Source organism: Anas acuta, chromosome 5, assembly GCF_963932015.1.
Source record: "Anas acuta chromosome 5, bAnaAcu1.1, whole genome shotgun sequence".
Taxonomy (NCBI): Eukaryota; Metazoa; Chordata; class Aves; order Anseriformes; family Anatidae; genus Anas; species Anas acuta.
In genome coordinates this window covers 28,795,785-28,821,206 of record NC_088983.1, presented here as the reverse complement: position 1 = coordinate 28,821,206, position 25,422 = coordinate 28,795,785, and the positions used below count along the sequence as shown (strand labels likewise).

Below are 25,422 nucleotides of genomic sequence, written 5' to 3'. Positions count from 1 at the left end.
TCATTACAGCTATCAGTTTTAAAATCATTTACAAAACTGAAGAATTTCCTGTTTCTGTAAGTGGCTCTAACCAGCTCTTTCCAGCAGAAATCCCTGGAGAGGCAAATTGTTTTTCTCTGTACAGAACTGCAACTGCTAGTGCTGCAAAACCAGCGGACTACCAAGAACCCAAGCGCGGTCCTCAGGTGACTGCAGCACATCTTGCTACCTTTGGCTTTACCTGAGGTGAGCAGGGAGCAAGCCCTGCCCGTCAGCTCTCCACAGCAGGCTCTCTTTTGGGATCACTGTGTGAAGATATGGCAGGATGGGTGTCCTCTAAACCAGTGAGACCTTTGCAATAGACTTTAAATGGAGCAGAAACACGGTTGCAAATAATAATACTAATTACTTTTTCTATCAACAACATATTTACCTTAGGATTAACCCCAGGAGCATTAAGGCCCTGGAGGTGCTTCAGTCTGAACAGTCAATTAGTGTCAATACTAGTCTACTTTTTCAATCTTTGATTAAAAAAAAAAAAAAAAACCTCTCCAGGTCTTCTGTTTGTGGAAATGGATGGGAAACAGAAATCCATCCAATTATCAGAGGTGAAAATTTTCCATTAAACTCCTGGGTTGTTCAGTTTTAGTGATGTAAGAAACCATCTTGATCTTATAGTCCAATTTGTTAAGCCAGTCCTGTACATATTGATCTGATTACCAGGGAAAATACAGAGGGGAAAGAAAACAGTACAAGCCGGTCATGTGGTTTTATGAGATGTGGGTCAAAAATCTTAGCCCTGAGTGTCTCTTGGGGACTATATCAAACTCTGGCTTATCAAGAGTTTACCGAGAATATCCCAGCTCAAGAGGAAATGCAGCAAGGTCTGTAACCTGTGTGGAATAACACTCAGCTCCACAACACAACCAGCCTTGCTGATGCTGACTCACAACCACACCTGACGAGATTAACACATCAGCAGAAACACCGTGTAGAGGTAATTTAACACAGACCAGGAAGGTGCTGGTGATTGCTGTAAGGGAAACGCAGGGCAATTCTAGAAAACCCCAGGAGCATTGTCCTTTGAGTGAGTCTTGCTCAGGATGCTCTGCCCACTTCAAAGCAATGCTTTCAAATTTGCCTTTAAGCAGTCGGTATGGATAACAATTATTTCCTGGAAAGGAGGGCATGCCTGCTGACTCTGAGATGCTTTAACAAAACTTGTACCTTTGCTTCCTACATGAACCTCTCCCCAGGCCGCCTGCCTGGCTACTCTAGGTGCTCCTCCGCCATCCCTGGGAATATGCCTCCTTGGCTAAAGGGGTTTATACATCATGTTTGAAATCCTGGTTTCTAGACGGGCTCTCCACTTTGTGCAATTATGATATTGTTTCTGATGTGAATGGTTCTCATTGCCACCAACCTCCTCCCTGCCTTTCCCCCCAAATAAAAAAGCCTGGTTGAAAACCAAAACAAATAGTAGATTTTTATCACATAGAATTTGTTAATAATACTTTCCCTGAAATAGTTCCCAGGCCTTTTTTAATGCTCAAATAAAGGCCCAAACATTTACAGCCAGCACTCTAAGCCAACTAATAATTTATTTGAGCCATACTGAAAAGCTCAAGAGGGATTTTGAATGAAAAATTTAGTGAATAAACTGATAGCCAAATCCTGCCTTGGAGCCCTGCCACAGAAATACAGAGGATGTACGGAGCAATGTCAGTGACCAAGATGTATACTGAAAAACAAACAGTCAATCAGACGATCGTTAAGTCTTGTCAATCTAAAGAAGAAAAGATAATGTCTTTTAGTAAGCAGTGAGCCTTAATATTTCCTGACTCCTGTGGCACACAGATGACTGGGCATTAAACTCCTACTGCTTTAAAGGAAAAAAAATAAAATAATTTGACAATAAGATAAGAAAAGCAAAACCGCTTTCAGAATTTCATGGGAAACTTACTACATGGAGAATTCCCAAAGATTTTACTGAGTGTTACAGAATACGCACGCACAAACTAAGGATTAAACCTTTTCATATTTGATCAAGAAAAAAAAATCTTTTAAGTCATTTCAGAACTTTAAAATTGCCTTGAGGTAGCTAAGACAATAATTTTTAGGGCTGAGGATGCCATGTTGCCAAGTATAAAATAAAATATTTGTCAACTCTTAAAGCTCTGTTAAGAAGTAAAGAATTTCAGGGCATATAAAGAAACAATCTTTCCCAACTTAGTAATTTAAACTTTATTTAAATTCACTATTTTGCAGCATCATGAACTTCAGACCATGAAAAAGTTGTTCTGCAACTGAAAGGATTTTTTCCTCCTCCTTTTGTCTCCTGTTTTTCACCCTATTGTGTAGCTAAATGACAACGACTTTGTATCAAAGAGTAATATGAAAAAAATAGTCTTTAAAATCTACTGTGCAGTAGTTTGTTTCCAATATTGCTATAGATTGGAGTTTCAAGCACCCTGTGGCTTTGGCTGGACCAAGAAGACTGGTTTAGCCTTGATTTGAACCTGCTGTTTACAACACACTGTATGCCCTGCCCACACAGCAGACTTCAGTGAGGGCTGAGTGAAAAAAAAAATCTCACTGCTAGCCCCCAAGGCCAGGAAAAAGTAAAATATATTATATTTGTATATCTCTTTTTACAAACAATTTTGAGTGCAAAACTAAAGAATTCATATTCTGAGAACATGTACATTTTACTCTGACAAAAGAATTTTGCTACTCTTTCATTGGTTTTCTGGCTTGCATATAATATAAAAAAGATGTGAGAAATTTCAATTTTAGTATATGAAGAGGCTGGATGTCAAAACTGTTGTGGTCTTTGCAGCTTTACTGAATTGGGCTCCTGTTGCCTTTTAAACATTCTGCCCCCTTTTACCACATTGGGGATATTCTGTGCATGTGTACATGCACATGGGCATATTTAATTGATTGTTTCACCTTCTGAATTACTCAGAGATCTGGAAACTACTTTCAATAAGCAAACAAACAGTTGGAATCATCTCTGGAACTTATCTGGGAGTCTGGAGACTCCGATGTTGAGCTAAATATACCAGGAAGCCTGGACTTGTATTTCAGCACTTCTGCTTCTAACTACGACCCACAATCAGAGATTAAGTTAAAAGGAGAAACAATTTATAGTTAAAAACAGTTCAAAGATAATTTAGTAAGGCTAAGGGTTTCTTGCGTCCCAGCTGTTGCCTTGCTGTTTACATTTAAACCCTAACCAAGATGCAGGAGAGTAACCACATATACCACCTTGTCAGTATTTCTCAGGGTGCGCAGAGTTAAGCACAAAGATAAGTCTTGGTGATGCCTGGGCTCTAAGACACATTCCATCTGAGAGTTGCAAAACAACTTTAAGAAGAAAGATGCTGTAATAATTAGCAGTATACAGCTTGGGCTCTTGAGATTTGGTTTAGCAGGATCTTGAGTGAATTGTTTGAGAGAGAGGTCTCTGAAATATGTAAAGAATTTAACTACTAGTCCCTTGGTTTCACTTCAGCTTTTCATCCTCAGCTGCACTTTTCCCTGTTGCCCCAGTTTCCAAAGTGCAACATACTTCCTTGGCTCATAATGACACTGTTGTGGACATAAATGCATTTTGTCGGCTGAGTGGTCACACCAGGCCAAGAGAAGCCTACCAGCTACATAGGTGGGAGGAAAACAGATTTACAATTGCAAAGGTGGAGTTAAGCCTCCCAAATAGAAGTGAACTGGAAGCAAACTTCTGAACTTTGGGAAAGTTTAAATCTGTCTTTTCTCAACTCACGGCACTCTGACTCAATACTCATCTCAATGGCTCACTGCAGTTTGGGGAGACAGGGAATAATATTTTTATTATTCCCATTCTACAGATGGTCGAATTGAAGCCCTGCAAGGTTTATTGACTTACTCCAAGTTGCACAGCATGCTTGAATGGAAGCAGAACCCCAGCTGGCCTGATTCCCACTCCTAGGCTTTTAACCATTACACTATATTTGCTCCTTTTAACATCTAATTATTGCTCTTACCAGCACCAAATGTTATACTCATGTTAAGTTACCTTAGAAGCCTTTGTCATGATACTGGGAGAAAACGATGGTTGTTTTCTTTCCCCCCATCAATCTATGGCAGAAATTTGGTTTCTTTTGTCTATATGTAAACATGCATAGGGTCAGCGAGAGTATCCAGGCAATGAGAAATTACTTCTGTCCTCATTTTCATGTTTGCAACGTGAATTAAATTAGGAGCAGAAATTAGTTAGTACCTTCACCTTATTTACTGCAAAGCCAATAAAGCATCACATTTTAGATGCTTGTTGCTGCATACTTCTGTTAGTGTATCACCTCTCCGAGTACCAATGACTAAACAACTAACACAGTACAGTAATGTTTTCACTGTACGACTCTGTTGCTTAAGCAAATATGAAATAGTTGGATCTTGGCTGAGGTTGTTATATAACAGCAGGAACACTGGTGAAGCATCTTCCAAAAGTGAGTTATTTATCTGGCCAGGGAGCTTTCTTTTTTCTTTCTTTCTGTGCACACTCGTGAACCTGACCCAACTTGTTTCCAGAAAAGAATCTGTGATTGTTGTTGCCAAACAATGACTGCAATCATTTTTCTCCAGCCATACATTGAGATTGCGGGGAGGGTGAGGGGAAAGGAAGGGAGAGAGGGAGAGAGAAAAGCTCTTTTGTTTGAAAGTGTGAAGAGCTCTGTCGAAACATGTCTTTTCAGGGTAGTTTTAAGTTGCAGAACTGATAAGAAAAAAAAACAGCATAATGATTTCCTTCTGCTCACCATGCTTACCCTCTGAGCTTTTCCTTCTTCTCCTGGTGTCCATTAGGAGTGAGATAACTCTTGAAAAAAATCACCTCCCATACCTCAGCGGTGATCAATACATTCAGTACACGTGGACTTTCAGGTTTTATAAGGTTTGACAAAATTCTTTACCCTATAATTCCCCCCATCCCTGCCTCCTGCACTTCCCCAAAGGGCTTCTGTCTCCACACTGAATTTTTGGGGTGTCTCAGCCTCTCTGGCAATCACTGCTGACCACACTGTTGCGTCCAAAACTTATGGAGCTAGGGAAACTGCTGCTGGCTGGAAACCAGCATAGAGAAGTTTGAATCAAAAAAGCTCTTCATGGCCCAGCAATAAAACCATGGGATCTGCTGGAGAATCTTAAGAGTCAGAGAGAGGCAGCTTGCTGCTAATTCATCTTGGTTCACCAAATTGAAGAAATATATAGGCAAAAAGAGTTGGTTGCAAAGACAGTATGTAAGAAGTGATGGAGTGTCCAAGAGGCAAAAGCTCTTCAGTGCAAAGAGAGAGAGAAAACAAGCCCAACTGTTCTTTCTACACAAATTAATTAAATAAATAATATTCCTGCCAAAAGGTTGCCAGCCACCTTTAAACTGAAGCCTAACGTGTTCACACTGGATCAGCCTAGGAACGTAGCAGTTCCTGTCCATTCCTGCTTACAGATTTTTTTTTTTTAATTAACAAAAAAAACAACTTTGCTTTGGAAAGAATTTTCTAGTGTGTGACTACTGTAATACATAATAAATCAGCCTCCTTAATCTTTTTATGAAAGATGAACAAAATAGATTGGTCTTGTTTGAGTTTGCTCTATAAAAGAGCTGGACCTAATCCTTTCATAACAAGCACAGAATCTGTTCATACGCTACTTTAGCCATCTTTCAGAGGAAAAAAATGTATCTAAACTCCAAAACACTCATGCTGCTAATCTCAACACTTAAGCCAGTCTGTATTCTGTTCTTGTCTGGATAGCACAGCTGGTTTCCTAATGGCAGTGGAGGCCTTTTCACCATCAGAGTGCTTGTCTGAACCTAGCGCTAGGCAGCCTTCACCAAAATGTTCTTTCTTGACAGGCCTTCAACTATAAGGGAGTTTGGGGTCTTAGAGCAGTACTCCCTGGCTCAGGTGTCAACAGAAAAGCTGACGTTCAGCTGACCCCTGGACATGAAGCTCTAAATTGAAAAGTTGTGCAAAAATACAAGGGAGGAGCTCGAATTGACTAGTTGAATATTTCCAGGTCAAGCCTGCCTATAATAACTTCAAAAAGGAAAGGGAAACTGTAAGGGTTTCCCTCCCCTCTACTTGAAGGACCCAGCGTTGCCTTCCTACCTGGTTAAAAAGGGGTATCAGTAGTCTCCAGCTTTCCTCGTAATGTAGGGAGCATTTTAATAGGGGAATCTGCTTTAAGGATACTTCTCTCACCTGGTCAAATTAATCAATTACTTCTACAGATCAGCAACTTAAGGAAAATCAGGCAGGCTGAGATAGGGGCCCATGCAGATGAAAGCATCTACCACATCATTAAGAAACTTGATACATTCCTCCTTTGCAAAGTCTCTATTCTGAGGACATCTGAAAACTCGTACTTTCCTTCTGAAAAGGTTTTGCTTTCATTTTCTTCAAAAAACCAGGCAATTTTAACTTGCATATTTTTTTCAATTAAGAAAAAAAAAACACCCCAAAAAAACAGAAGCATTTTCATGGCTTTAAGCAATAGCGACAAACAACTTGAGGGGATTTTTGGACATCTGATGTACACAGACCTTTTGCCACAAACACAGATGACGATGATAACACAAACCTTTGGCACTGTAGGAGCCAGTGGAATGCTTCAGTGTGTGCTACTGCTGATGCCAGCTTCCTCCTCACAACCTCCCTAACGGACATGGGAGAGGAATTATGTCCTGGTCTCTTCTTGTTGACCCAACGCACAGGTTGGACAGTTTGCAGCTGACAAACATTTGTTAAGGGCAGGGAAGATTGCTTTTGTTTCCACACATGGCCCAGGGTCCTGGCTTCAGACCAGACCTCCCTCCTGCAACACCTCGTGGGTCAGTGGACTTCTCCGTTACCTAGATGTGATTCAGAGGCCAGCAGAGCTCAAACAGAGCAATTTTTAACTTTTTTTTTTTTTTAAAGTTTTCTACTACAAATTATACAAGCTTCAAACACCGAGCTCTGCAGATGTGTCAGCACACTGCTGTTTTTACACGACATGCAATGATAAATCAGGGATCCCAAACTAGCTTCTGTCCTTCACAGAAATTTCCTGTTCTGAAAGCCCTCCTGTGCCTGATAGGTTCATCAGCTGCCAGAGAGATTTTGAATAAACTGTTCTTTATTTATGATGTGCCGTTCACTTCTCTGGACATGTGTTCTGCTTAATTTTACAGCTGTACAAATTCTTCAGTAAACAGATTCTTATTCAATCATGGCACAGGACTAGGGAGTCAGAATCTGCTGTTACTCCAGGAGTAGAGAAGTGACTGATACAATGGCAGAGTGCTGAAGCTTAGATAATGTACACTACTCCAAACAGCGCTCATGTATTTCACACCAAATACTATCTTCTACATACTTGCATGTCATGAACAAGCCACTTTGTAAACTAGTGCTTGGACAGCGTACATTTTGCATTAACTAAATACAACACTGGGAAATAACATTGTAAGCTCCCTGCTTGCATAGCTAATGGCTAGACTTTATGAAGGGAGTTATTCAGATAAGTAATAGCCTCCAGCTAATCTTTTCCTGAAACCATACAGAAGGCAATAACCTTGTACAAGCCTGAGCCAGCTTCCCCTTACACTTATATCTTCAACTTTCCCGACCGTATATTTATTTTTCCTTTTATCAAAGAAGTCTGACCATTTTGCAGGGCTTGATCCAGCTTCCCATGAAGTCAATGACAATTGAGTTGTCATCTTAAAACACTTACAGAAGAAAATGAAATCTTTCTGAAACCACTACATAGGCAGAAAACGTTGCACTGAGTACCTATATTAAGCAAGGTAACAGGCACATACATGATTGTATATAATTTCTAAAGGACACAGAGACAAGTTCAGAAATCATTCTGGTTCTAAGTGATAGCTCAAACCAAAGGTAGATTTACTTTCATCTTAGTTAAAAGACCTAGAGGAAAACCCCTTCTCAATCATAAGTGAATAATTACAAGATGCTTGCAGAGACACACATTTTCCATTTCAAATCCTTTCTTAAAAGTTAATATCACAAGTATGAAGTCTATGTGTCAATGTCTACCCTAGCCCTCTTTTGAACTGAGTTCCCTACAAATGCAATAACTTGTAATCTTTCTTGGGAAACAGCAGGTCTGCTCTCAGCAACACTAAACCTTGAGAAGTTTAAGAAGCCAAAAAAAAAATATTGCATGGAAATGCTGTGTGAATATGCACCAGAGGATATCAGGAAGAATGTCATGGAAGGGGTGGTCAGGCTTTAGAATGGGCTGCACAGGGAGGTGGTGGAGTCCCCAGCCCTGGAGGTATTTAAGAGGTGTGAGGATGTGGCACTGAGGGACATGGGTTGGGGGCTGGACTTGATCTGGAAGGTCTTTTCCAACCTGGGTGATTCCATGATTCTAATCTAGGTGTAATACACGTGACAATAGGCAAACAGTGGGGGGACAACAAGCATGTAATAGGGAGCAGGTCAGGCAGTGCCTAAAGTTTTACCTTGAGTTTTACAGAGGGATCTGAAAAGTACATAATACTTTTATTAAATATCTATTGAGACCAGCTCTGAGCAGTTTTATATATATGTATACATATATGAGACAAGGTATGATTGGGTCTTTGTAATAATCTAAGGAGTAGGTGATACAAGCTTGTGTAAATGATGAACCAAAGGCAACGGGACGAGCAGGAAGGAGATAGACCACAATGGTCTTGAAAATGAATACAAGTGCCATATGCTCAGTACGATGGCAAAAAGGCTAGAAGGATGAAACATCAAAGCTGTTGACTTGGAAGCTTCAGCAACAGATACTCTCATGAATTGACACAGGATGAAATTGTTTCTTTTAATGTAAGAAAAATGCAGTTGTAATAGCTGAAATTTAGATGGCAACAGCCTAAACACGTCTTAATATTATTTGACAGCAATAATTAATATGGTGCGACCTAACTGAAAACAAAACACTAAAGATTTTAGGCTAGATTTTCATCTGAGATAAATTACCACTACCACTGAATAAATGGTGTTAAAACAGCTTATACCAACAAAATTTTTAGGTCCTTACAATTCAACAATAACAAAATGCTTAAAAAAACCATATTGAATTTCTGCAGAAGTCACTCTGACTTGCTTGGAAAGGGATAGGTTGAGTAATGCTTTTAACATCATTCAAGGAAAGTCACACGATTTTTCTACTGTTACTCAGTCCTGCTGTTTAAAATTCTGTACTGTAAAAACATACTCTTTAAAGATTCTGGCATCCCACGTCCATAACTCATGTTACAAATGTTCACAATTACCACTGTATTTACTTCTGGTTTTGTTTGTTTGTTTGTTTCTTACAGTGAAGCTGATTTATGCTAGCATTGACAATAAGAAGCAGGAAGAAAACCAACATTTTCATCATGTTTAGTTTACCCAGTTTGTGATGGCTATTACAAAGACAGTTGAAAGCTTGAGAGAATCACCCACAGATTCCTCATAGTTAATTGGATTTTAGTAGGGAACAGCAGAGGTACTCTCTGGCAGCTTGGGAGCTCAGTGAAAAACGATTTGAGGCTCTGAAGAAAATTTCACGTTCTGGTTTGTGCTTTGTGTCAGCCTCAGCACAGACTTGGCAATCATCTGTATTTGTGTCTCAGTGTAGTATATTCCATAAGAAAGACTGGAGTTAATGCATGATAGTGGGTCAGTATTAGCCTTTAACGGCATGTTTGAACATATATTTATATCAGCATACATGCATATGTACTAAGAAATACCTGTTTCACATTCAGAAATGACAAAACTTATCATTTTCTATTTTCATAGTTAGAAAACCCCAATATTTGAAACCAATGACTTCAGACAGCTGCACAGATGAAATACCTTTTACATAAACAAAGATGATGCTTCTAAAATGTACAAGAAACTCCACCCACCCAAATTTTACAAACTAGCACGTAAGTTATGAGTCTCAAAGATCCCATAAAGCCTTCCTCTTCATTTTTAGGAAAGACTTGTTCAACATGCTCAAAACCTGAACAAAAACTTTTAACAGAGATCTTGTGTATCTTCATTTAATACATATTAATAAATATTACATATGTTAGACATATTAACAAGTCTACACTTCCAAATTTTGCAGATTCTATGCTTTGGGGAAATTATTTTGTCTTCACACTGCTGAGGACACTGAAAGACTTATCCATCAAATAAAAAACTGGTGACTTCTACTTGGTACAGTATGAATTTGTTCTGGACGTGACACAATTCAGCACCTCTGGAGCAACACTGGGTGAATGGTCTAGAGTAAATTACTGGCAAAGGTATATAAAGAAATGTGAATTATTTGCCAAGAGAAACTGGAGAATTAGCTATTTTTCAATTATTCAACCTTCAAGAGTGTAAGGCTCTGTCATCAATCAATAAACCCAAATTAATCTAAAAAAGGCAATATTATCACTTATAAGAAAAGCTATGCAATTGCTGGGTGGAACTTGTTTTAATATGGAGATTACCTTGAAGTAACCTCTATTCCTTTTACAAGATCACATTTCCAGCCATGTCAGCTACTATTGCTCACAAGGAAAACAAGCGCTAGAACAGTAGACAAGGCTTTGAAACCCTGCATGACTAGTTACATAGTAAGAACACCGGTGGGAAAAGCACCATAGCTTGAAGAGGCTATTTTCATTTTATGTGACTTACGTAACAATAGCTGGCTATTCATATGGAAAATTCACATAATTATATACCATGTTAACTGAGAAATACAACCTACAGACGCTTTGTGCTTCTATCCCTTTTTCACCTGAAGGAAATTCACGGTGATACATCCTTCAAATTCCCACTGTAAAGTTAGAACTTAGCACTGTAAAATCTCACACAGTTTTTACACCAGAGATGCTAAAGCAAACTGGAACCCTGGAGCTGAGCAGCAAAGAAATTTCTTGAAGTTGGGGCTTTAGGGTCAAACTTTACTCATAGCTCTTTGCTACATTCTGTTAGCTAAGAGCTACGTAGCTCTTAGCTACATTCAACTGTTCAACTGTTTCTCAAATTCTGGGGAAGTTCAAACCAAAGCATTGGCTTATCACCAATTCATACTTTTAAAATAACATTTAGTAAAATCAATGAAGATCTTTTCTTTGACTTCAATAAATTTTGAGCCAAACCCATAAACCATCAATCTGCAGCCTTCCTGCTAATCACAAAATGACCTGCAGGAATACATTTTTGCAATACAGCACCTCTGTTTAACAGAAGACTGGAATGGCTCCACAAAGCTCACTTCAGAGAAGATACAAGTTCTTACCTCTTCCATCCTCTATGTTGGAAGAGAAAAACTTGTTGAGGTCATGTCCCTCAGAGCTATGACATGCACAGACCAACAATGTACCTGTTCCTGGTATTGTAAACACCTTGAACGTTAGACTACGAGAGAGACTGAGGAATGGAAAAGGGTACAAAAACTTCTATTGGTCTGAAACACAAGAATAGATACATTTTTGAAGAATGAGCTATGAAAGTTAGTGTCTACTTATCATAGAAAAGTCTTAAATTTAAGCATTTAGCAGGATTAAAAAAAAAAAAAAAAAGGAGGTTCCCTTTCATGTCTGGTTTTATTTTTGGAATCTGCAGAAATCTGGACTTGGCAATCAAGCAATACAAGTGGACTGAGTTTCTGATGTCAAATAGCCCATGTCAGTACTGAATCACCTTTATAAAACAAAACCACTACCAAAACAGTCATGTTCTGTGTCACAAACCAAAAGCCTAAGCAAACCCTTGGATAAAATTGAGTTTCGTTTTGTCATGTTTGATGCCAGACTTCGCTTGCTTGGAGTTTCAGTTTAACCTTATAAACATACCAGCATGGAAATAGTTCCAAGGCATTACTGGAAAATGGGGACCTACATCTTTAAATTATTCTATTGGCAAAGATACCAAATGCTTTCCTACACCTCATACGAATATATACCAACACTTAATTATACAACAGACAGGCAATGTAACTTGTTTTGGAGAATTTTGTTCCTGATGAGCTGTCTCTTACAAATCTTGCTTCGGGGCTGTAGAAACAATGCCATGTTAACATTACATTACTTGACCAGTTACTTTGCTTTTCACCTGTTTCTTCCCGGAGTTACAGTGACAGGTTCACAAATTTGCCTGATTCTAGAGAGGCAAACAAAGAAATAAATCCTGTCTTCTTTGCCTCATCCTGAAATACCTCAGTTTGCTAATCATTCAAAAGAAGGCACATATATCTCACCCACGAATAAAGATTTTTCTTTCCTCTCCCTCTGTGCAGTAATGGCAGTTTTTATTAAATTGTACCTTGCAAAATGCAATGGCTAAAGTGACTTGGGCATTGCTGGCACTCAAGATTTCTAAGTCTTTTGGCAAATGGTAGTAAAAATGCCATCCTCCAGGCGTGAAGGAACAGATGCAAAATCCTCTTCCTCTGCTTCTGAAGAAATGACAGATCAGAGGTAGGAAATGACCTCACTTTTGCACGGCATGTTCCACTTCACTTCAGACACTAGCCTTCTTTGCTATTGCAACACCTGAAGTTGAAAATTTCATTTCAACCACAGTAGTCATTCCAGTTGTCATAAAACTCAGGGCACTGACTCATTCAAGCAACCAATGGCAGTTCCATGTGGCAACAGATGGCTCTTAGTTTTGGAAAGCAAATTTTAACATTATAACCCTCAAGAGGGAAATCAGTCTGGCAGTCTAGAGTACCACTTCCTATCATTATGGGGTTAAGGACATACTAAGTGGGTCTCGTGATCTATAGAAATCTCATTAAGTGGCTGTAGACATAAACAGAATGGTAATGAAATACTTTTGGTGGAAATGTGACAGTTCCAAGCTACCCCATGTTTCTGCACTGATTATGATCTTGGAAAGAAACACCTGCTTGTCAAGGGAGCCTTTTCCAAGAAAAGTAGAATAAGAAAATATAAATAATTTAGTAATTCAATGGCTTGATTAACCCAACAAGCATGATCACCAGTCGTTGCCTCATCCAGTATCTCAGACAAGTTCATACTCAGAAATGTGGTAGTTTTATGGCTAAATGTAGACTCCTCATAATCTGTTTAAGTCCTTTGGGTGACTTAATTTCCAACAAATAACAGGGAATTACTAAAAAGAAGCCAAGAACAATCTGAAGCAGAATATATTTTAAAGATTCCAATGCAAGTATTTAATCAAATTCTTAAGATTTAAGAATGTTTAAGCTGGAGTACTCCCTTTCTCCAGGAAAGTCCTCGGTGGCAGGGAAAGCTGGCACAGCTGATTAAATCACACCACTCACCCATGAAAGGGAAGTGCTGTGCAGAGGAAGCATGACCAAAAGCTAATTATTATTTGTGGAGCAAAAAGCTCCTTAGCTGACGGTGTAGCTAAGGTTAGATTACGACTACCTGAAGACTGCTCTATATAAACCCCATGCTCCAGCACACAGATGGCACAGATCACTTTAAAGATACCTTTCCATGTTTTTAGCGAGATCAGATGGAGTACTGGCTCCAAAGAATGGAAAATGCTGGTCAAACATCACAAAGTTCATGACAAAAGTTATTTAAAAGCACATTAGAGGATACATGAATACAATAAGAATGCAAGTCTCTTTCACGAAGACCTAGATAGGAAATGGTTTCCCTATCTGTACAAACTGTAAAACGTCTTGTTTATTTTCCCCCTTTCCACCAGTGACAACCTCAAAACCTTGTAAATCCATGTGCATAAATCCACAGAGGCAATCTCAACTCCTTCCTCCTTGGGACAGCAGAGTCCAGTGGCAAGGAAAATACTGGGAACAGGGGAAACTCAGGTTCAGATCTGTCTGCAGTGTGATCCAAACCTAGAACCAGACTGTTGCATCCCAGGTGATGGCCCCAGTGACAATGACATTACCGAGTGCCAGAGCATCCTCTTTGTGAACACTGGAGCAACAACATCCGTCAGAGCAATAGATTTCAACCACTGCCTCCTACAAGGCATGTGAATGCTTCTGGGTACCTTAAAGAGGCAGGAAGAGCAGGTAATTTTCTTTCTGGTTTTCCAGGACTTCCAACCTGTGCCTGAGAATCATCTTCCTATTAAAGCTTTGTTGAAACTGGCACATTCTGGATTTTTTTTTCCCATTTTTGTTTTTTACTAATTTGACACTCTCTAAGGGAATAAAACCAACAGCACATTGCTGGAAAATTCTTAAGCAGCTCTTCTTACAAAGCACGGCAGTTCCAAACCCAGGAGCAGGATCTAGGGAGTCTAGCGAATGGTCACAGCTCTAATCACTCAGCTTCATGCCTTCATATTACTAATTTGTCATAGAAAAGCAGATGGTGATGGTGGTGAGCTGGCCAGATTCTTACACCTCCTTAACATTTATTACTTGTATTACAACAGCATCTTTGGGACTTCAGGAAGCCGGGGGCCCTGTTCTGTTAGGCACTGTACAAACATGGAGTAAGATACTGTCTCTGTTCTTAAGAGCTTCCTGAGAGACTACATAGACAAGACAGATAAAGGAGGGAGGAAAAGCAGAGAAGTGCTTTGCCCAAGGTTGCATAGGAAGAGCTTGCAGATCTAGGAATAGGCCTCAGATCGCAGGTCAGTACATTTCCACTTGTACAAACCCCCTCTGCAGACAAACAGCTGTAACCAGTAAATCACTTGCTGAGCTTCCAAGAGCTTTAACACAGCTCACCACTCTGCAGCTATCCTGTGTACATCTTCCACAGAGATACCAGGAGAAGTTCACCAGCACTGTGGAGATCGGAGTGCTCGACGCTGTCATCCCCAAGGACACAATGGTCTCAGACCATGAGGTGTGCAGCAGCAAAATGCTGTGCAAAAGGAAATTCACCCAGAACACCCAGGTGACTTTATGCAGAAAGCTGCATTGAAATACACTGAATCCTAGGATTAGGGAAAGCACCTTCCTCCAGGAGACCCTGTGTATCATGTAAATTCAGCTGGCTAGAGGCTGAGACACCCTTTGTGCTCTGATATTTTGCTATTAAGCCTGGTACACTGAAGAAGGGCCAAATCCACTTCAACCCCTTCCATATTGTGCACTTTAAAAAATACTCAGCAGATGCAGCAGCATGTGTGCAGAGTTTCGGCCTGTTAGAGGTTAAAGGAACTGTCTTACAGTGACAGCATTCTTTTCTGTGTGGAACTAGCTGAGGTGTAGCCTGATGAGAAGCCACAAATACTGAAACTGCAAGGATGTCCATTATATTCTACAATATATTTATTCTACGCAGGTTGACAAAAATATTCCCCCCTCCCTCCCCAAAGGCATTCTTGTAGAGGCCAATTAGCAACTGTTTTTCCAGAACCTTATTAAAATTTTTGTATTTTCTAAGAGTCTCAAGTGTAGTTCAAAAGTTTCAAGTAGGCTTGACAGCCAGCTAGATCGATTTGCCTTCTGACCAGTACATTCACTCTCATGTCTCATCATAAATAGGGAGCTGGCCTGGCCTGGACTCGTTCTACCCAGAAGTGCTTTATGTCAGAAGCAGGATTGGTTTAGATTCCTGATGTTGCCTCTGGGAAATACTCCAGAGGTCCCTGTTTCTAGGGGCTTTAGGTGACAGGCAGATAAACTCACATAGAACGAGTCCAGGCTATAAGACTACGTAGCTTTCCCTAAAACAAAGTAGGAAAATATGTTAAGGTTAGAAACTGAATATAAGCCAGGTGAGTCCAAGTGGTTCTATACTGAGAGCTGTCTTTGTTAGATACGAATAACAACTAAATCAGGCATAATCATGAAACATGTCACAGATGCGCACCCGCTCCCTCTTATCCTTTAAACTTTGCCTTCTCATTTGATGAATTAAAGATGAGACCTTTTTTGAGGTTAAGTTTGGGAAACAGTGGTTGTAACTACATCAGCAAGTAATCCAATGCAATGGAGGTAGATAAGCTGAGCAGAATGGAGCTGTAATCATCATGATACATGTTCGGGGGTGGGTTTACTTCAGACCTGCTCTAGTCTGGTCTCATGGAGGGAATGCCTGTTAGGGGTGGGAGTGTGCTAAGTGTGCTGCTGCAGCATATTTTACAGCTTGGTTTCATTCATATGTCTCTCATGTTCCAAGACGGCACTGCAACAAAAACAAGACCATAATAAATGGGGATTGTCAGATGATTGCTTCAGAAGTGTGCTCCTGGACTGAGCTAAAGCACCAAGGCAACCAGCGAGACCCACACTGCAGTATTACCACTGATTGTTTAAAACCAAACAATATCCAGTCACTTAGCATTCGTATTGACATTAGGTTTTGTTAAAAACAGAAAGCAAACAAAATCCAAACTCTTATATCCTTAGGAGTGTTTTCATTGCTTATTTAATTGACTTTTCCTCTAGAGCTTTTACAATTCCACTGCACTAAACTGTGAAGCAGGAAAGAGGATCCTCATTATAATAAGGTCTGACAAGTTAAACTCTCCCAAATTGAGCAAACAAAACAAAGTTAAATGAGATTTAGAAACAACTGTATTAAGCCAGGATAGCATAAGCAAAAAAAAAAAAAAAAAAAAAAAAAAGGCAATTAAGAACAAAAACAAAACAAAAACTTGGTAACCATTCTTCGAAATTATTGGAATATTGGAAGAAGCTTGCAAAAAATGGACACAGTGATGTTTACTGGTAGCAGCTCTCCTTAAGAAGTTTATGTCTCCCCACATACTGATTGCCCATTCTCATGTTACACTGTGCGTGGCAAAGGAACAGCAAGAGTTTACAGAAGAATCTTTGGCTCTCCATTAACAGCATTTTTTTTCCTCTACTCTTTGCTGGTTAGCATTGCAATGCTTACAGCACACCAGGCTATCACTAGACATTTTTGAAGCAGCAGGATGAGAAAGGGCTTTTTTTGGCACTTGGCTAGAAGGGAGCAAGACATTTCTCTTTGTGTGAGGACACTGCCACACACATAGTACAACTGCTGCCATTTCAGGCTGCGCATCTGCCCAGAGTTTGACTTGTGGTGCACTTTTAAAGCCCCTGGACACCTCTAGTGATACAGAAAATGTCTGGTTGCGCACTGAGCAGTATTTCATGGACTGAGACATTAGATACAGATTTTGATCTATAAGACTCCAGGAGAAAAAGGGGAGGAACTATGATATTCTATAACTGCCTGCAGCCTCAGAGGCAGCTGCGATCTGAGTCCCATCAAGAAAGGAGCAAACTGCGGGTGCTGGCTTTGGGGAGTGGCTTGGTGCTGGCACTGGAGCTGGGTGTTGCTTCAGTGCTGGCAAAAGCCTTCCTCTGCACACGCAGAAGTTATATCCTCTGTCACCTCTCAATGAGTACATAACTGTGGCAGAAGGCCTTTTTTTTTTTTTTTTTTTTTTTTTTTTTTTTTTTTTTACCATAGCACATGAGAAGGAAGCTTGTGGGCCTTTTCTGAGCTATCAAGGACAAGAATTAAAAAACACAATTTGCTAATGCCTTCTGCTTCTCTAAAGTGATCCTCAGCCTCCTGTAATCTTGTTTGATGGGGGAACAAGGAGCTATGATCTGCAGAGCTCCTGAGCAGGGAGAGGATGGGTGGGCAGGATGTCAGATGGAAATTGCCAGTCACACACTGTGCCCGAGTGACTCGGCTTCCATCCTGTGTCACTGAAACAAGAGAGCTGCCATTATACACTATATTTTCAGAATTGATGGCTTGCAATTTATATTTAAGGAGGCAATAAAGAAATAAAGAACAACCAGCATTTGTGATAAAGCCTGATAAACCTGTGCAATAGCAGTTACCTTGTGCTGCCTTAAAGAATACTTAAAGAATAATAAAGAGACTAGCTCATGACTACAGACAGCAACTGTACAGCTCCATTTGTTACCTACACACACACCACTCCAGGAGCTGTGTTTCTGCATCCTCTGCTGCTGTGACCCTGGGAAACCACTTTCTGCAGTGTGTGGTCAGTGACCAGAAACAGACCCTGAAAGGGCAGAGCTGGACCCAAGAGAAAAATCACGTGGCAAAGTGCTGCCCAGAGGAACAAAACTAGCTCACAAAAGATGAGGTTAGTTTTAGCTTCTCCTTCTACAGTGTAACTTTTTCACCTGATGTGTTTAGATGAGGTAAGAGAGATAACTATCTCAGGTGCGACATTTCAGTATATTTTTCTGACAAAAAGTTGAATAATCAGATTTTTATAATTAAAGATTGGGGCTTAAAGGGAAAATGATTAGCGATCTGTCAACTTCTCCACTGTGGGACACAGTCGTTGTGTAAATCTTTTGCTTTGGTTGGGTTTGTGGGCTGAAGGTTAGGTGTCTTTCAGTTGCAGTTTGAGGTTTTGACCCACAAATCACAAGGGAGCTGGATTTTCATCATGTTGCCATGCGACACCAGAAATCAGCTCCAGTTGGAGTGAAAGAGGGCCCGCTTTGCTCAGCAGCCTGGAGAACAGTCGCAAAATTTTCCACACACCTGGACTGGGCTTTGAGTTTGTAACAAAGCTGAACACAAGCCAAGTTTCTCCTGGCTTTGTTACCAAGCTTTTTTTGCACAGATCTATTATTCACCGCATTAATTTTTCCTTTTTAAAGAAAAAAAAAATTCTCCTTGTCTTTTTAAAGCAAACCTTCAGGAGGAAAAAAAAAAAAAAGTTTTCTGGGGGAGAAAATGTAAAAGCAACAGCAGTGTTTCCCAGCAGCTGGGAGATGCGAGCCTGCAGTGAGCCGTACCACCACAACACCCCAGCAGCTACAAACACAGACTGATAGCTTCAAATGTAGGACAGTGTGGGGAGGGAAAGAAAAAAAAAAAGATAGAAGACAGAATGAGCGCTGTTTGTCTTGGCTGGTTAGCACATTATCCCCACCTGCATTTGATTCTGCTCAGTCTCCGTACTCCTCCCTCACTTTGGAGCCATGGAAATACAGGAAGTCAGGAGGGGAACGGAGACAGAACACTTTGTACTAGCAGCCAGACCACTGTTTAACTTCTTCAGCCAAAAAACAAATATGAATATGGAAAGATTTTATGGCGAGATACATCAACAGACTGAAGCAGTTCTCAGAAGCCTCCTACAGTTGCTCATTCAAGGTTTTTGACCTGCGGACTTCTCTTATGATTAATCACAGTGTTTGTTTTGTAGTAGTAGTACTGAGTAGTTATCAAGAGATGCGAACCATCAGGTATGCCATGCCGAGCTCTATCTGCTGCAAGGACTTGCTGGTCTTCAAAACTTGCTCTTATATCTAGCCCTGGTTACTTTTTCAGTTTCATTGAGGTTTGAAAGTGAAACCCAGACAACAACCTCTGTGCTTACCAGCAACGAAGCCTGGGTGCAGTGCACAAGACACACGGCAGCCTGGAGCTTTTGAAACTGCACAAAACAGGACATGCAACAGCCAGCAAAAAATCAGTTGCAGACTACAGTTAGTCTTAGACACACACACAATAAAAATTAAATGACTTTTTCTACATTACAAAATTCTTTTATGTCAGACTACTTTTGTACATTTTCTTCCTTTAAATACAGAACAAATTTTAGCAGCACAACTCCTTTGCACAAGACTTAGGACAACAAGGCAGTGCAAAAGACTAAACTCAAATTTTTGCAACAAGAAGACTCTGCAAGCCTCAATTTAATTTGTTTCCTACCTAAAATGAAGATATACAATTAAAGAACTGCAAAGTCAACAAAGAGCAGAAACTGAAGCTAAGGATGCAGATTCTGGCAATATCCCCCCTAATGATGCTGTGAAGAATGGGCAGAACAAGGGACATCTTCCTTTCTTATGCCTCAGAACTAAAAGCTTTCTTTTGTCGTTTTTTTTTTTTTTTTTCCTTCCCCTGGAGTTGCCTCACGTGAAGACCCATCAGGAACCAGATAGTGCTGTGACAAGCACTTCTCATGAGCCAGATGAAATTTAAGATGCAAACTGCAGTTAGTTTGATAACAACAAAGTGCCTCTCTGAATCCACAAACATTGCCTCACTGAAATATCCTGATCTCTTCTAGAGCCGTGGGGATGGCAAACCAGTTTTCGCTTTTTCTGTCACAGAAAAAAAAAAACAAACAAAGTTTCTAAAAAATTGAGGAAAACAAAAATAGAAATGTAAAAAACACTATTTCCACAAGTTATGTGCTATTGTACAAATGCTGATCACTATAAAACCCTGGCACCTAAGACCTATTGACTAAAAACTGTTGAAAATGAATGTCCAAAGAGATTCCAGTACAAATTTACAGCCTTCCTCCACATTACATGTAGTATATTAACATTTTTCATTTATTTATTTTGAATGGAGAGAGGGAATGGCACTCACTAGTGGAAGCTGTAATGTTCAATTACAAGCATTTGAATGGGGGAAGCACAGAATTAAGATAAGTGTTAAATGAAAACAAACAACTTGAAACAAAAGAACAAGGATAAAGAACAATTCAGCATGCCTTTCTCCTTCCCATCTCCTCCCGCTCAGACACAGGAGAGCATGCACATGAAGGGGTTAGGAACCGCAAACAATCCTAATCCCTGAGTCACCCTTGAATATCACAGAGAGAAACGCTGCCAAATATCACCATATATACTGTGCTGTTGTCTGTAATGGAACAACACTGATAGGGTGGCTTGCTACCTGACTACCATGGTGAGACTTTTTTCATGTGTTTACAGATCTCTACAGCAAATTACCTTTCTCTAGATATCAATGTAGAAGTGCGTTTTGGAGTTAGTCATACTGATGTGTCTTATAGTTAGTGGACAGAAATGGGCAACTAGTTTCTAGTTAATGAAATTTATTTTAGATGTCTGTTTTAGGATGGTATGCATTATGCCCTAGATGTACCTTCCCCCCACTACAGAGTCCAGACTTATAGATCAGATGTCATCACCTACAGCAAAACATTCCAAGTGTTAAAATGAATCCCTTCTCCTGGGTCAAAACCCTTCCCCACTGCAGTGAATGAGGTTTTGACTCTGATGAAACCAGAAGCTCGCTTATTGTTGCTCCGTCTCTGTTTCACCTACACTGCTGTGCTAGGCTGTATCACAGTCACCAGGCCAAGAGTAAACAACCATTAGATGCTGTGGGCATGGCCTTTTCCAGTTTAGGAGCTAAGCTTGCTGTTCAAAACCTGGTAGGAACAGGGAAAAGCTGCTGGCAATAACTTGGCTCTAAGGCAGTGGGTCCTGCAGACCTGGAGCTCAACAAGAGGCAAGAACAGGGAATCACTGCCTAAGTTAAAACATCGCTGCTCCTAGATTGCATCCTTTGCCACTCCTGTGATTTGCCATTTGAAAGTTTCCCCAGGCTTTTCACATATAATGTCATACATGTGACAGTCAGCAAATAGCTTGTGCCTCAGGTATCTCTGTCGCAGCAGAGGGATCTCTCCCCCATCTGCCAAGCAAGAGCAGACAGATGATGTGCTCAGTGGGCAGCAATGCACAGAGCATGCAGCCACACAAAGAGAGGCTGTGGTGTGGACTAGGGCTATAAAAACACTGCCATGAGACCCAGCTGGCAAAAAATTTGCCCTTAAGGTCTTGCATGAAACACGCCCACTGCTGTTGTGTTGGCTTCTTCCTCCCAGGAGACTTCTCACAACTGTCCCGAGTTTCAGTGCACATCCTCACCATTTAGACCAGTGTCAATTTCTAATTCTCCCCAAACTTTACTATTGAATGGATGGGGCTGAACATCAGAAATCTTTGTAGATTGGTGTCTGAAGAAAAAAATGGAAGAGAATCAGAAGATGGAAAAAAAAGGAGAAAGTTGACACACTATTCAGGAAAGAGAAGTTATGGGATCACAATAATAGACCATTTTCAAACACAATTTCATTGCCTTTCACTCAGTTAATTATGCTTCAAATTGCCCTAGATGGTGCCAGAAGCAGTCTTAGAAATAGAATAAATGATGATAGTAATACCAGCTTGGTTTTGTGGAGCCTCCATAACTGGGTGGCACCTAAATAAAAGCATCTTAGGTGCCAGAAACCAATTTGTGGTTTGGTTTTGGATTCATTTACAATTTGGTTTGGCTTTCAAACAGATCTAAGTATGATTGGGGTAGGGTACAAGAATACAGAGCCCTCTTATTTCTGTGGGGTGGTCAAGGTTTGCATTTCACCACCACCGGTTCGTGGTTAGCCTCTTCTTTTGGCTATTAAATTTGATGAAGATTATAGAACTGTCGGTTGCTCAAAGCACTGCTAGAGTTAATGATGGTCTGTTTATGTGTACATCTATGTTTGTGCAGATGTGACTGCAGAAACAGGACCAGAATCCGGGTAGCTGGTAAGTACATATGGAACAAAATAAGGTCATGTGCTAAAATACAGGACTGGTAGTTTAAGCAAGTGATGACTGCCTTAACAAGTGCACCCAGGAGAAGTCACCCCAAATACCATTTTACGTCCTCCACAACATACTGGTTTGGAGCATAGTTTTCTACCAAGAATTTACAGGTCATGAAATCAGGGGAAAGCACTGACAGCTATATGAGCATTTAAGCCCTATGCATTTATAGAAGGCTTAAATAAGCAAAATTAAAAATAAGAGTGGGGTAATAGAGTTCAGTTTTTGACAATGTTTAAAATATTAATAAGATCCTTATGATTTATAAAATCCTTTAAGATGACTTGAATATGAAAAGTGACATGATAACAACATGCCTGGTTCTAAGGTTTCTTTATGCTGGAAGCTATGCATGTAGGGGCACATACCAACTTTCTAAAAACGTAACTAGGTCAGGTTACACAATTCTTAGAACAGAAAAGGAGGTGGTTGTTGTTTATTGTACTTAGATCCGCTTTGATTGCCTTTGTGCTGCATCTTCCATCTTGCTATTTATATTTTTAATATGTGGACTCCAAGAGGTCTGTCCAGCCCAAGTACTTGGCTAAGAGCTCTGCAAAGCCCCAAACCTTGATGTATTTTTCTCTTCTTTTAAAATCCATGCATAGGTACATGTGTCAGTACACCATTTGTGTTTTAACATGCGCACACACAACTTACTGAATGTTCACAGTCTCAAGTTTTTCAGATCTCCTTTTTCTAAATATCTTAAGGGCTATCACTGTTATAAATAAGGATCATCGGGATTATTAAAAGTGAGAGGAAGCATCCCATGATTGGAAATGAGGAGAAATTGGTTTGTTCAACCTTGTAAAGCAAAGACTGAGAAAGGATATTGTGGCCCTTTATACAGAGAATGTAAGATCCTTGTCATGAATAAAAGTAGCTAAAGCGAGAAAAAGGTTTCTGGTTCTCTGGAGATAGAAGTCCTGTAAGCTACTTCCACATGAGACCTGTGGTGACAGGATGTCTAAATGGCTTAAGATGGATTTTGAGGGGATTATGGAAGGGACTGTATAATTTATAGAGAAAAATTCCTAGAATATGTTTCTGATGCATGTCTATAGGTATCCAGTATATTGGTACACACAAGGAAGTTTGCAAGGGGAATGTATTTATAGTGCGTTTATGCCTGATTAATTTCAAGCTTCAAATTTTCATACCTTGTGATCGCCAGGAAGAATTATTCACCTTTCTGTTTTTTTTTTTTCTTTTTTTTTTTTTCCCCCCTGCTGTTTTCCTCCATCTGCTGAACGGCTAGAGGTTGGCAGAAAGAGATGCAGATGCAGTCACTGATGGTCCTATCCCATTACATTCTCTTCAGTGTCCAGTTGGCACATCCCACTGGCACTCACTAAACTGAGCACAGATTTTTCTTTCAGGTCATACTGGCAGGTACCCTACTGGGTACTCTACTCAGAAGAAAAAGTTATTAGTCAGCTTTTTTTTTTTTTTTTGTCACCTAGGAGTCTTATTTAGCACACACTTATGATCTGACAATGCTTTCCTGTTCTGTTACTACAGCACATTATAGCATAGCTTTTGACCTTCCACTATAAACCTACATTTCATGAGCATGGTAAGAAGTATTTTGTGTGCTATGGTCACAGGAATGGACGGTCCGTCCTCTCATGAGCCCAGCATCTCTCTCATGGCTGAAACTGTTGGAGATTAGCTTCAAAGGCAGAAGAAGGTGGTTCTTTCCAGCCCTGTGTTCCTGAATACCAGTACAAACTATTACAAAAGACTTGCACAGCCTTGAATGCAGAGACTGGAAAAAAAATTGACAAGTCTTTTAGGCTTGGGTGGTATTCAATAATTGCATTTGAGAAAACAGCTGAAAACAGGTTTAGCGTGGATTCATGTGAATTAAGCAAGTACATCCAGTTCCTTCCTCACTTTGGCTCCTCTGAGGGCAATTTTCATCTCAAATGTTTCAAGACCTCAGCTTTGAAATGCACACAAAGGGAGATAACACAGACAGATACCTGGCAGGCAAGAAATACAACAAGTGGAACAGTGATAGGGAGTAGAAAAAGGGAAGAGAAGTCTGGATTGGGAAGAAAAGACAATGAGGTTGGAATGGCAGTACCCTGAGGAATGGGAAGGCACCTTTGGTGTCTTCAAAGAACCAGAGAAGCTGCAGCTAATTTAGAATCAGAGCTATGCTTTGAAACACGTACGTTTTATTTTAGTGTTAGAAGAAAGCAATGGAGAGATTTTCTGACCAACACGTGAAAAATCACCCAACACAGAGATATTAGAACTCGGGACCTTTTTCACTCCGTCCCATATTTACTCCTCTAGAGGACACTGTTGTATAAGAGCAGATGCACAGTAAATGCTAAAAAACACCTTTTCTTTTTTTTTTTTTTTTTTTCTTTTAAGAGACAAGACCCATGAATGTCTGACATTCAACAAAAATGTCATTTCTGAAAAATTTCTGCAGCACTTGTCTATATTTCTTGGGCGTGAGCACCTGCTAAAGCTCTGTGCGTCTGACATGAAGGTTTACCTCTCAGTAACAGCATGCTGCCTTTGCCTTCACTAAGCCATCCATGGAGCCGCCATATACACAAAGCTGCCTTCTACTTCAAAACACTGCCTCGCCATCCCAGGCTGTGGTTGAAGGGGATTTGGTTGGGCACAGAGGTCAGTGCAGCACCAGGGCCTTTGGCCATGTTCCCTTTTCTGACTTAAAACCCAACCATGGCTACATAATTGCACCACAGAAATAAACGCTTACAATTTATTAATGGAAAAATAAAAAGGAAACAAACAAACAAAACAAAACATAGCTTCCACATGCATTAGAGTGGAAACAGGGTAGATGCTAACTTGGGTACAGCTCTCCAATGACTGAATAAATAGCAGTAACAAGGCAGTTCCAAAGTTTATCAGATGACTGTATTCATTTGCTCTAAATATCGTATTCAGTGATTTGTGCTGATTCTTCAGTTTGTGGGATTAGTTACAGTTCATTGTAAGTTCTAACTGTATTTCCATGTATTGTGTTAAGACCTGATTCAAGAGTAGTTTTATTTGATAAAAACCAGATGTTCTTAAAAGAGACTCTCTCCTTCACAGTAC

General features: G+C 40.1%; 1 protein-coding gene and 1 long non-coding RNA gene across 10 annotated transcripts in view; one reads left to right on the top strand and one right to left on the bottom strand.

Moving 5' to 3' along the window:
* Window positions 1-25,422, bottom strand: part of KCNQ1 (potassium voltage-gated channel subfamily Q member 1) — a 389,773-nt gene that overhangs the window by 22,750 nt on the left and 341,601 nt on the right. The window lies entirely within an intron of this gene.
* The window catches only part of LOC137857236 (uncharacterized), a 79,196-nt gene that overhangs the window by 44,297 nt on the left and 9,477 nt on the right, over window positions 1-25,422 (top strand). For 3 of the 4 annotated variants that reach the window (XR_011097025.1, XR_011097026.1, XR_011097023.1), the window contains exon 3: window positions 22,235-22,272. The exons of the other annotated variant lie outside the window; for it this stretch is intronic. This is a non-coding gene — a long non-coding RNA (uncharacterized lncRNA). The remainder of the gene's footprint in view (window positions 1-22,234; window positions 22,273-25,422) is intronic. 4 annotated transcript variants of the gene reach the window in all.